The following is a 13,041-nucleotide window of genomic DNA, read 5'->3' on the forward strand; positions in this document are numbered from 1 at the left end:
AGCCGGAAGTCCAAAATCTAGGGGTCAGTGGGGCCACACTCCCTCTGAGGGTTCTATGGAAGGATCTGTTCCAGGTCTCTCAACTTGTTCCTTGGCTTATCTTCTCCTTCTGCATCTTCACATCATCTTTCCTCCATGTTTGTCTGTCTGTGACCAAATTTCCCCTTCTTATAAGGACACCAGTCATAATAGATTGGGCCCACCCTGATGACCTCATTTTCACTTGATGAGCTCTGTGAAGACCTTATTTCCAATAAGGTCGCATTTTTGAGGGAGTGGGAGTTAGTCCTTCCACATACCTTTTTTTAGGGCAACATGGTTCAATCCATAACATGAGCAAATGAGAAAAACCACCCCCATGTCCCACTCTGTATCCCTAAGTGGACGATACCTGACAAGGACACGTGCCCCTTGCCTACCTAGATGTTTTAGATCAGCTCCCCCGAAACAACAGCTGCGGCAACTTCCCACTTCAGTCGCTCCCATTAAAGAGAAAAGCGGGCCAAACTCTTTCAAGCAGGAAGACAGACTATCACCGAAGTTATATGCATATGTGAGCGTAAGATGAAAGCCAGTGTGGCTTGCAAAAACCGAGGGGTAATTCTGTCCGAGGGGAAGATTAATTGGAAGCTCTTTTAGGTTAAGACTGACTACTGTGGGAGGTATGTGGCAAACTAGGAGAAAATCCACAGGGGGATCTTTGTAAAAACTAAAATAATTAAAGGCTTCAAAAATAGGACCCAGAGCAAAAGCTAAAAGGAATTTGATAATTTGGCCTACAGAAAAGCAGACTGAGGCGTGGCTTCCCAGTTCCCCCGCATTTGAAAGGTGGCCAAAGGCACTCCTATTCCTGCTGAGAAGAGAGTGATGGGAAAAGGGCTTAAACTGAAGGGGGAGATTTGGGCGGGATAAACTGAAGAATGTTCCAGAATTAACCTACCTGGTGTTGGCACTTCAGGATTGGTGAACTGACGGAAAAGACTTTGCTTTTGCAGAAGCTTAATAATTTATGCAGACTTCGTTTACATACATAATCTCATTTGATTCTCCCTATGGTTTGGGGGAAGAGGGCAGGTAGCATCATATAAACTGTAAAGTGCTGTGCACGTGATTTACACTAATAGCTTACAAGATGCTTCATTTTTACTAGTTTGGGGTGTCTCCACCTTAGCACTACTGACATTGGGGCCAGGTCCTTCTTTCTTGTACACTATCCTCTACACTGGAGAATATTTAACAGCCACTCTGGTCTCTACCCAGTGATTGCCAGTGGCACCCTTGTCCAGTCATGACACCCCAAAATGTCTCCAATCATGGTCAAATGCCTCCTGAGGGAAAAAAAAATCACCCATGGTTAAGAACTGATTAGTCTCAATTCTCCCAACTTCAGTTTAAACCCTTTTAGTTTTTTTTTTAATCTTCTTGGAAGATAACAAGCACTGTTGTTCACTTTTGAACTCTTTGAGAAAGATGGAGAGACAGCCTCTGACTTCAAGGACTTCACAGACCGCTGGGAAATGGTGCTTGCATTCTCCTCACAGCGGGAAGTCAGCTGGTGTGCTATGTGCCCAAAGGGCAGAGGTCATAGGACCCTTAAATCTGCCCAGCATTGTTGGGGAGGAACAGTTTCCATAGAAGGAGGGTTGAATCTAGAATGTTAAAGGATGAGTAGGGGGTTTATCTTCTAGATGTTGTCAATTATAATATCATACACAACTTTATATCCAAGGCAGGGGTCATCAGACTCTGGCCTATGGACCAAATCAGGTCTGCTGTCATATACATATATATATATACACACACACGCACATATATATAAAATAACACATATGTATATGTATGTATATGTAAGTAACACATATATAGTATATATATGTGTATATATAGTACATATATGTATATATGTAAATATATAGTATATATAGTATGTATATATGTAAGTAACACATATATATGTGTGTATATATATATAGTAACTATATATATATAGTAACACACGCACATATATATATATATGTAAGTTTTTATTGAAACACAGTCACGATCATTCATTTAACGGTGACTATGGCTGCTTATGAGATAAAACAGCAGAGTTGAATAGTCGGCGACTGAGTCTCTATGGCTAAAAGTTGAAAATACTTCCTACCTCACTTTCAGAAAAGTATTTGTCAATCGCTGTCCAGGTCCTGGGATTATGAAGGAAGGGACCTTTGCTGAATACCTGTTGCGGAATGTCACTTCTCACCGCTTTATGTGAGATCACCCACTGTGTACCAAGCACTGTGGTTTGTGTATGTGACCTAATTTCTTCTTTGCAGTGACCTGGAGAAATACATATTGTCATCTCCAGGTAAACAGATGGAAGTTCAGATGAAATCCTGAATTTGTTAAAATCATATAGTGAGTAGATAGGTGAATGCTGCGCTCAAAGTCGCATTTTCCTGATGCAATGTCATTAAAACTGCGTGAGCGTCGGTTTCCCGACCCATCACAAGCAAATAAACGTACCTACCTTTTTTCAACGTACAAGCTTTCTTAGGAATTAGAAATGTCGGTAACACTTTTAATAACAAAATGCTATGTAGGCAACGGTGATGCCAATAGTATAATTAAGTATGACGTGTTCTCTGTGTTCTAGAAACACTGGCTTTGGAACCAACTCTATCACAGAAGTAAACCAGCAGATACTCCTACACCATTTGTGGCTCACTTCACTGGGTGCCTTCTTCCCCATCCCACAGCTCCGCTGGCATGTCCGGGGGAAGAAATAAAACTCTGGCTTGGAGTTAAAAAAGGATTGAGAGCAATGACCGGAGAAATCTGCTCCGTAAAGCATTGAGAGATCCTGGAGGCCACAGTAAAGATAGTCCCGAAATTAACTCAGGATAGGGTTGCCTGGCTGGGGGAGGAACCGGACACGCCCCAAAGAGCAGACGTCGCCTTCTGTCCACCGCAGCATGCGGGGTGCTCGGGTGGGTAGTACAGCAGGTGGGGGTTGTGCAGGTGGGCCTCAGGCAAGATGGACAACCGGCTCATGAGTCCCCCCCTTTCCTTGCTTCTCTTCTTCCCTACATGCTCAGTAACGTGTTTTGCTGGGTGCGCGCACATCACCAGGCATGTGTGTAGAACAAAACGATAAGGATATCGTTAGTTATGGAACAAGTGACCACTAAGTGGTATGGAGCACAATACACGAAACATGTTAAATTCGTCATCTCATTTGGCCCTTACAACCACCCTTTGCGGTAAGTGCTGGCATTGGTTCCATTTTACAGATGAGGAAGGTGAGGCTTGAGGGGCACAGGCAACTTGCCCTGAATCACCTAATATCAAGATCGAAAAGCACATCTTTCAGACTCCTACTTATTTCGCTGCCCACCCCTCAATGAAAATGGGGTGCCAACTGAGGGTGTTTCCTGCCTTGGGGAGCAGGGAGGCATTCCAGCTTCCCTGAATCCACCTGGTTCTGCCCACGTCTAACTTCCAGGTCTCGAGCTTTCCAAGCTTGCTCAGATGGTCTCCGGGTGTGTCAGATGTTTCAGATAGGATAGACCCCCACAAAATGGGCATATGCAACCAATCAGTATAGCAAAAAAGAAGGAAATGATTTAGCACACCCCCCCACCCCCCCACCCCCCCCCCCCCCACCCCGTGACTACAACATGTGGAAGGTATCTGGGCACTAGAAGAAAGAGGTGTGAAAGCCCCTAGCGCCTTGGGCCAGAGGCAGCAGCTTGAGCCCGCATGGGAGGACTTGCCTCCCCCCACCAAAATGATGGGCTGCTGTAGCCTTGGGCATATGGGAGTCCCTCGTGAGCCTGTGCGGGCAGATGCAGGGAGGGAGGGTTCCCGCCCCGCTCACCCTAGCCTCAGCTGCCTTTCTACCCTGAGGCTCCTCCAGTTGTCAGGAGCCCCTCCTCCACCCGCCCACCCCCCACCCCCGGAGGCTAACACTAGAATCTCTGTTCTCAGTGGGGTTCCCACCAGGACAAGCATGGAAAGGTGGTCTCCCAGAGTCACCTCTACAGGGCAACGCCAATTCCAGACACAGCTCCCATTGGATGGTTCCTCCTCGGTAGTTCCAGCTCTCAACAGGCTGGAGGATGCCACTTTTCCTCTTGCTCTTTCAGACCTAGAGATCGCTAGTCCCTGGGCACGTCACCATTCCCTATTAGTTTCCCTGCAGTACACATCTGTAAGTAGTTTCATTAAATTCTCCCCAGCTTCCACAGTTTGGTGGTGGGCCATCTGCTTCCTGCTAGGAATCTAACGGTTATAGTAAGTATCGAGAAATATTAACAATTATTGTTATTACTATTATGCTACCCTTGGACCGTGCTCTGGTATCTCCAGTGAAGACCTATAGCCTACCTTTACCTGCGAGAGAACTACAGGATTAACCTGTTTAGTCTGCTGACCACCACATGGAAATCAGTCCTCCAAGGGAGCCCGAGGACTCTGAGAGCACCTTGCTTTGTGTTATGGCTTTTCATTTTTAAAAGAATTCTTCCATATCCGCTGAGGGAATACCTGCAACTTCTCTTGAGGCAAGCCAGAGAGATGTTATTAGTGCCCCCCTCCTTTCTCATACGCTTGCCCAAAGACATCTCAGAGGCAACTGAACAACTTGCACCCATGTTTGTGGCTTCTCACCAGCTCTCTCCTCCACAGAGCTGGGAGCACTCACTTACGGATTGACTTTTCTCTCTCCTACAAATTTTCTTTGGCAGATTCCTAGAGCAGAAAATCCAACAAAAACTCACTGATTACAATGGAATGTACCAGCTCATGTTGTAAAAGGTCACTCCACTGCGTGGCATCCTGTGACACATGCACAAAATCAGCGTAGTCAGAAGCATGTGCCACATGACTAATGACTGGACCTGAATTGGACATTGTCCCGTATAGCTTAGCAGGTGCCCCTATCACTCTACAGGACCCCGTGTCAAATGAGCAATGCCCAGTGGTGCCAAGAAGCGTGATGAATGAGTCCAGAAAAATCTTCCATGTTTGCCTGCTACAAGTGATCCTTGCGCATGGTGCATGATCAGTGTCCAATAATAAGGTCATGTCCAAAGTCAAACAAGAAGCTTCAAATGCAAGACGGAAGCTGTAAAGCCAAACAGGGAAAACACAGAGCGCCAGTCTTCCTTGAAATTGTTCAAGCAGCTTCGGAAATCACAGAAAGACGGATGAACCATCAGCTAATGGTGGAAGAAAACACTTAGTTAGAGAAAGGACAGATGGATTTAGCTGTGATCAGAGGCCAGTGTGGGGTTCCTACTGATGAGAATTCTACACTCTAGGTCGTAATAGATGCCTTATCTCCAAATTCCGACAGTGGTATGGATGAAAACCCTGGATGACTTTCCTTTCGGAAAATATGATTTCAGGTATGATGAAAAGTAAAAGGAACAAGTGGTTGCCTCTGAGTTTGCCTGGGATTGAGTGGGAAAGGGGCATGAGAAAACTGTGTGAACGCTGGTCTTTTTCTATATCTTGATAAGGGTTACATTATATACCTGTCTGCATTGGTCAAAGCTTTTAGAAAGAGACAGTAAGATTTACATATTTCACTGCAGGCAATTTTTTTCCTTAAAAAATACATAAACAAATATTGAACTCTAGTTAATGGTATGCATGTGGTAATGTTTGCAGATAAAGTGCACTGATGTCTGCAACTTGCTTCAAAATGCATCAAAAATAATACGGACTGATGGCTAGAGAGATGAATAGTTAGATATCTAACAAAGCAAGCACGGCGAACCATTGGCTGTAGACTCTAGGCAGTGCCTATGGAGATTTTCTCTACAATCCTTCCAATTTTTTATATGGTTGCAAATTTCATCTAAAAAAATGTTGGAAAAAAATTTAAAAGAACCTAAAAAGAGAAATCCCAAGTTTCCTCCTAACGTTGAGGATATTTCAACCCAAGTAACATCAGGTTGTCAAATTATCAAAATATTGCTTTTAGGCATCCAGTATGCCCATAGAATACGATATGGATAATCCAACGTAAAATTCCCCCCAACTAAATCTCGTCATAAAAACTGTCCCAAGGGAGGGACACAGGGATTATGTGGGAAGATGTCTGAGAGGAGCAAGATTGCCCCAAGTGCATGATTTTGAGGACGGTATTCCTAAAAGAGCACAGCAGTGCGGGAGATTGCTTCAGTCCCTGCTCCTGGAAGACCCGCCTTTGATCCCTCCCCCATCTCCAAGCCAGTCGCTTCACAGAGGTCACAGATGACCTAGTGGCGTCGCCTATTCCCAGGGTACGGGCAGCTACTGGGAAGGCCGCAAGATAGAGAGGAGAAAATGACAGAGACTCATGCTTTCAGCTCCATGAGAACCTGGTTACAAATCTGAGCCCTTCAGCTCTTCGGTTTCTGTACAGAGTCTACAGTTTGACTCTGCCAGTTGGACATCTTGACTATTTTTGGAGTGACTGTCAACAGGACAAGGCTGTTGTCAACATCCGACTTTGGTAACAAAGGATGACGCTGTGGAGAGTAGCCTGGGCGAAGTAGGTGCTTAGTAAACATTGGTTAGGAGAGAGCGTGGATGCAGGAATAAGACTGAGATTTATCAGAGACCCTTTGAAGGGAGGGAGAGACGTGATTCCATGAAACAGAAGATCTAATAGGGAACAATAATAATGTACCCACTGACATGGGTAAAAGAATTAATCCAGAAAGGATCCGGAAGAGGGAGCAATGTATGGTAATGATTTGGAACGATACAGCTTCTTCTCTGCCTGCCGGCTACACATTTGGACAAATGCTTAAACTGTGTGAGTCTTGGTTTCCTTATCTGTTCAAAACAAGAACAGTACTAACATTTAGAATCATTGTGAGAATTACATATATTTAAAAAGATGTGACCTTTCTGACAGGTGGTTACATGAGACCCAAAGGAAACAAAGGGTGATGATTAAGAAAGTCTTCACCCCCTGGCCTAACCTGTTAGATGGCCTTACAACTGAAAAGGAGAAAATTATGACAATTCCTGTTGGGATAGGAAGTCACCATTGTTGGACTCTCGGAAGGCAGGAGAGGAGGGTGCTGGAGTGGGAGGATGAGAGAATTGTGTCTAGAAATTTCTTGGGAATAACCCTGCGGGGAAGGAATGTTCGAGGAGGCTATACCCCGGTCCTGGGGAGCATGGAGACAAACAAAAGTGTGTGCTAGTAGTAATCTCCACAAGACAGATGGGACACCAGGGACTCTAGAGCCTCCTTGAAGAAATGCTCTTTCCAATGATGCCATTATTTATACGACACCAGCCCTGCTTATTAAAGAAATACGTTCATTTCCATCATGAATTTCTTCTCATACCTGTAATTTTGACTGGAGGATGAAAGAACAGAGATGAGGGTTTCAGACGCGTGTATCTGCTGGGGCCAAGAAGAGCATTTCCGGGAAAACAACAGCAGAGCTAACAGATGTCTCTGATGAAATCTGTGGAGACCATCAGGCAGGCCGGCATTCCACTGTAAACTGCACAGAGTAGCCAAGAATGGTGATTTCTATGTTGACTATGGAGAGTTGCCTCTAGTAAGAGAACAAATTTGGACCCATTCTACTAATTTATTCCATGCACAAAGATGAGCTCTTAATGGCAATAATAAGGCAGCGCTGTAAGCCGAAGCAACTTCCTGAAGAAGTGGAAGAAATCAGAGAGGGAAGCAAACCATGAGAGACTCTAGATTCCAGGAAACAAACTGAGGGTTACAGAGGAGAGGGGGTGGAGGGATGGGGTAACTGGGTGATGGGTAATAAGGAGGGCACATGTTGAGATGAGCAATGGGTGTTACATGCAACTAATGTAACATGCAAGCTAATGTAATTACATGCAACTAATGAACGGCTGAACACTACACCTGAAACTGATGATGTACTATATGTTGGCTAACTGAACATAATAATAATAATTAAAAAAAAGAAGTAGAAAAACATTTCATTGAAGTTGTGGCAGGTACTGAACAGCATGTAATATACAACCAAATCCCCCCGTATCATCTTCCTAAGGACTTCATGAAGAGAAACACTGCTCGTGGGGAATCTTGCTAAGAAAGAAACAGGAGAACAAACTCTTGAGAAAGGCAACATTCATTATTCAATCCTAGGGCTCTCGGCCATCAGAGGTGATAATCTGAGCTATTCAAATCAATTATTAAAACGACAGGTTTTTGGTGAATGACAAAATTTTTAAAAGCAATTTCCCACTAAGGTTTACATCTTAACTAACGTTGTATGAAATATTCTAGAAGATACTTACGTCGTCTTTGATAAACCAAGTAGAAGGGAATGTGACTTTATCTTCCCCCAAATATAAAAACCCTTTGATGTTGTATTGGAGGATGCGTGAGGCTCAAGGAGTTTATTTCAATCTTCCTCTAAGTCATGGGCAGCATTTTTTTCCTCTAGAGCAGGGCCGTTTTTACCCTTGGTCAAAGACTGTTTTGAGAGATGGAGAAATTTTATGGGGCTTCCAAACCTTGTAAAAGAAAACTGCTTTCCTCGCTCGACTCTGTTCCATCTGGGAGGCCGACTTCCAATATTTGGTGGAAATTTTGTCTTGCTTGTCAGCCTTTTAGATCTATGGAAAATTTCTATATATTTTTTATTGAGGTGTTAAAAGGAAATACTTGTCATGTAAGCCTAAAGGAAAATTCAGACTTTTTGGACCCCTAAAGAAACATAGAAGTGAGCATGTAAGAGTATTCAAATGTGGATAAAGAAACACTTTCCAGGAGAACGTAGGAACTTGTGATTTTGTGTTTTCCTATGTTTTCTTACTTTTTCATCTTGTGCCTTTCAAGTCACACATCTCAAGGGCTTTCTTTCTTTTCGTTACTTACTTTTTTTTCCCTTTTCTTCCCCAGCACCCCTGCCCCCTTTTTTTGTATTTAGAAATGGAGCAAATGATGATCTTCATTTGAAGAATCTAGACTTACAGAAAAGTTTACAGAAATAGATTTTTCCTGTTAGGTCATTGCATGAATGCGATTTTGTGAGGTTATGTTGTAATAACACATGACCTCTCAAATCCGAGAGGCTTCTAAAAATGAAAGTTCATTTTTCACTCATGTTATATGTCAGACATCTCATCTATCCCAGCAAGTGAATTCAAGGAGCAGGCTTTCGAGCATGGTTCTAGCCAAGAATTGCAGTGGATGCCAGTTTGGACCCATCCCACCTCTGTGACTGTAAACTAATTATTTTCACACATGCAGCATCTCTCTCTTTCTTGGGACTATTGTTTTATTTTCTTGCTTTTTTTTTTCACATTTTTACGTTTATTATCTAACCCTCATTTCAAAACCTCTTTGTGAGTATCCTTTTCATGGCATGTCCTATTTCTTTTTTTCAGCCTTACTGAGGAGTAACTGACAAAAAGTGTGTTATGTTTAAAGTTACAACTTGATGCTTTAATGTGTGTAGATCTTGTGAAATAATCACCACAATCAAGCTAATTTCTTAGGAGCAAGACAGTGGTTTTGAAGCCACCAAGGGCAGTAAGGACTGTAGAAGGAGCAGATCGCCACGAGCGCGTGCGGGGATGCATGACAGGAGGGTGTGCGTGTGAGTGTGGAACTCTGGCAGGGATTGTCCTCTTCACGTTCCAGTTAGATGTGAAAGCCACATGTGGCACGTCTAATTCCGGTGTATTATAAGGGATGTGCCAGCAAGTAGAGTCGGGAACCTGGATAGATCATTCTGGCCAGGATGACCGTGTTGTCAGTTTCCAATCACACGACATGTAAATAACCAGGGAGCTCAGAGAGTTGTAACAACAGCAACTAACATTTAATGGAGGTCCACGGCGTCCAGAGCGCTTTGCATACATTATCTCCTTTGATCCTCACATCAGCCGGAGGAGGCGGCTGCCTAATGCTCATTTTTTACAGATGAGGAAACCAAGGCTTAGGGAGATTAAGTAACTTGAAAAAGATCACACGCTTAAGTGGTGGAGCCGCGATGGGATCCAAGGAAATCTGATATCAGAATTCACACGTTTAACCATTACACAGTTCAGTCATAACTAATGTTCTTAATCTTGAGCCTGGGATATTACAAGAGTCAGAAGTGACTTCTGAATCATAAAAAAAAATTAAATCATGCTCTGGGAGCCTTTATGTTACATGTATTTTGTTACAACTTAACTCTGCGATCAACACTTTATCTCTGGGCCAAAGAGTAAATGTTGCCGACTCTTTGCTACCAACAGCCTCTGTTGCCTATTCTTTGTTATATTTTGTTATATTTACAATCCTTTGAAATGTAGAAACATTATTAGCTCAAAACAAGGCATGAGGCCAATTTGACCCAGAGGTGGTTGTTCGTAAACCCCTGGTAACTCATCAAAACTCGATACACTGGGTGTGATATCTGCGTAATCTCTCTGCCAAATTATGGGATTAACCAGAATAGTTCATTTACAGCTGTTTTCAAGCATTGGGAATCTACTAAAACTGGAAGACGGGTTTGCGTGTATACTATCTATACTCTGTGCCCTTGTTTTCTTGAGTAACCTCTGCCCAGGGGTCAGGCGTAACCCACATGCTGCTCTGGAAGGGGGTTATGCCTGGCTCCGCCCTCATTCTGCTCCTGAGAATGTCACCTGGTGCTATTTCATAAATGTGCATGTTCTTGCTCCCGACAGTCTCATTTAAAAATACCAGTGAGTTTTATTGAATTGAAAAACTAATTCCAAGCCTCTTTTTTTTCTCCCCCCAAAAGACATCAGAAAGTCCAACGAAGGCATTGGAGCCACATCACCTACAGAGCGATAACTTGGCCATGGGGGATGTCTTGGGTCTTTGGTGTCATACTGTTGGAAATCAAATCAGGAAGGATGAAGGTCAATATCATAATAGCCAGCATTTCTTTTTTTGTTTGTTTTAGTATTTTATTTATTTATTTGAGAGAGAGAGAGAGTGAGCACAAGTGAGAGAAGAGGGACAGAGGGAGAAAGATACTCCCTGCTGAGCACAGACCCCTACGCAAGGCTCAAACCCAGGACCCTGAGGTTATGGCCTGAACAGAAACCAAGAGTCAGACACTTAACCGACTGAGCCACCCAGGCGCCCCAATGGCCAGCATTTCTGTAGAACTTACTGTGTGCCTGGCACAGTTCTAGGTTTTACTCATAATTTAGTTAATCCTCAGGGCAGCCTTGGGAGAGAGGTAATTGGTTTTTTTTTTTTTTTTTTTTAGATTTTATTTATTTATTTGACAGAGATAGAGACAGCCAGCGAGAGAGGGAACACAAGCAGGGGGAGTGGGAGAGGAAGAAGCAGGCTCATAGCGGAGGAGCCCAATGTGGGGCTCGATCCCAGAACGCTGGGATCACGCCCTGAGCCGAAGGCAGAAGCTTAACTGCTGTGCCACCCAGGTGCCCCGAGAGGTAATAGTTTTGCCCCCACTTCACGGTTGGGGAAACGGCAGCACGGAAAGCTAGATAATCCATTTGAGTTTACTCGGCAAGTAAGTGGTAGGTCTAAGATGGACCGAGGCAGACTGGCTAGAGGGCCCATGGTCTTGGCCACTTGGTTGCACTGTCTTTCCATGGGCCAGAAAAATGGTTAGGTCTGGGGGGGGAACACCAGCTGTGTGAGGAACAGTGTTCAATTTGTGAATGGAGTGGATTATATTAAGTGGTCAAGGTGTTCAAGGCAATTGAGAGGTCCTGGTTCTGATTCCGTTCTTTCCCAGTCACCTGACTGGTCACTATGACACCGAGCACTGTACTCACGATGTGATCGCATGAACGAAGATTGTTAGTTCCTAACATCCATCTTTTATGTCAGTATGTCAAATGTTTCCTAATCACTGGTTAGCTCCCTTCCTCCATGGGGGGCAGAGACACACAGCCGTGGCGTTGCCAGCACCAGGCCCTGTGACCTCGGGGAAAGTTCCGTCTCTGGGCATCGATATCATTCAGGTATTCTATAGATATTTCCATAGAGCACCATGCCATCTCACCTCTACCATAAAAGGGTCAGACTACATGGCCTCTCGGACATCTTCCCTCAGTAGCATTTTTATTACTTGATGGCTACCGCAAGTATTTGCCCATGGAGGGAAGCCTTTCTCTGCTGAAGGATGTCTTTATTCACTAAGAAAGTCCTCCGTTAAATAAAGCTCTAAACATCTCTCTGGACTGTGGCTGCTTGCAACATAAGATATTTTTTCATTAACTACAGGATACAAATGTCCTTAAAATCAGATCAGCGTTAACAGAAATCTAGTATAAGAATAACCGCGTAAACTCCCTTCACAGGAGCCTCAGCCCTTCGGGAGGGAAAATGAATGAACTTCGCTCGCGCTTCTTCGAGGGCCAAGATAAAAATCGTAAGGTATCCTTCAGATGCCGTAATCTGCTTTGAACTTTGGTTCAAGTGCTTTCCGTGGACGGCCTCCGTTTCCACTGGAGTAGATGCTGTATAAGACAGAACTCCACAAATCACTTTGTTTAAAGTTACCAGAGAAAGAGGGGGAAGGAAAAGCAGCTCAGAGTCTGCTGTTAATTAAAACCAGCCGATGATGTACAGCGATTTGTCTGGGGCACTTCTGACTACGCTGGTTCCTTGACGGCTGTACATTCTTTCCTGCCCGTATTGTTTGAACTGTGTCCAATGGGGCAATCATTAAATCTTTGATAGCTGTTGTTTAAATATGAGAAAGGAGGAGCGCTTTTTTGTTTTAAGCAAGAAAAGGAGATGAATCTTGTATTACATTTTAAAAGTTGGGGCTTATTAGATCATTTTCACTAGGTTTTGATAGAATGCCTCTGGTCATTTTCAGATTGTTAATTGACACTTTTTAACCGCTCCAATGTCAAATGTCCTACTTCCTCCCTTTTTCCTAAGGGATTCTTGCTGTGGGTAGGAGGGAAAAGTATGAAACACCTGGTCTTACTCAAATGAGGCTGGGGCTAGGTTAATTTCACAGTTGAAAGCTCCATAGGGTAGAATATATTTAAATGTTTACTAATAGAGAAAGGGACAAGAAAGAAAGGAAGGAAGAAAGAAAG

At 43.7% G+C, this 13,041-nt stretch overlaps 1 long non-coding RNA gene across 1 annotated transcript; it reads left to right on the forward strand.

Annotated features, from left to right (window-relative positions):
* The first annotated feature begins 5,104 nt into the window (after positions 1–5,104).
* On the forward strand, positions 5,105–12,719 carry LOC148110293 (uncharacterized). Its single transcript, XR_015724108.1, has 3 exons — positions 5,105–5,393; positions 10,746–10,866; positions 12,289–12,719. It is a non-coding gene; the product is annotated as an uncharacterized LOC148110293 (long non-coding RNA).
* The last annotated feature ends 322 nt before the right edge of the window (positions 12,720–13,041 follow it).

Source organism: Ursus americanus, chromosome 4 (genome assembly GCF_024610735.1).
Source record: "Ursus americanus isolate L20-20 chromosome 4, mUrsAme1.1.p, whole genome shotgun sequence".
In the NCBI taxonomy this organism is placed as follows: Eukaryota; Metazoa; Chordata; class Mammalia; order Carnivora; family Ursidae; genus Ursus; species Ursus americanus.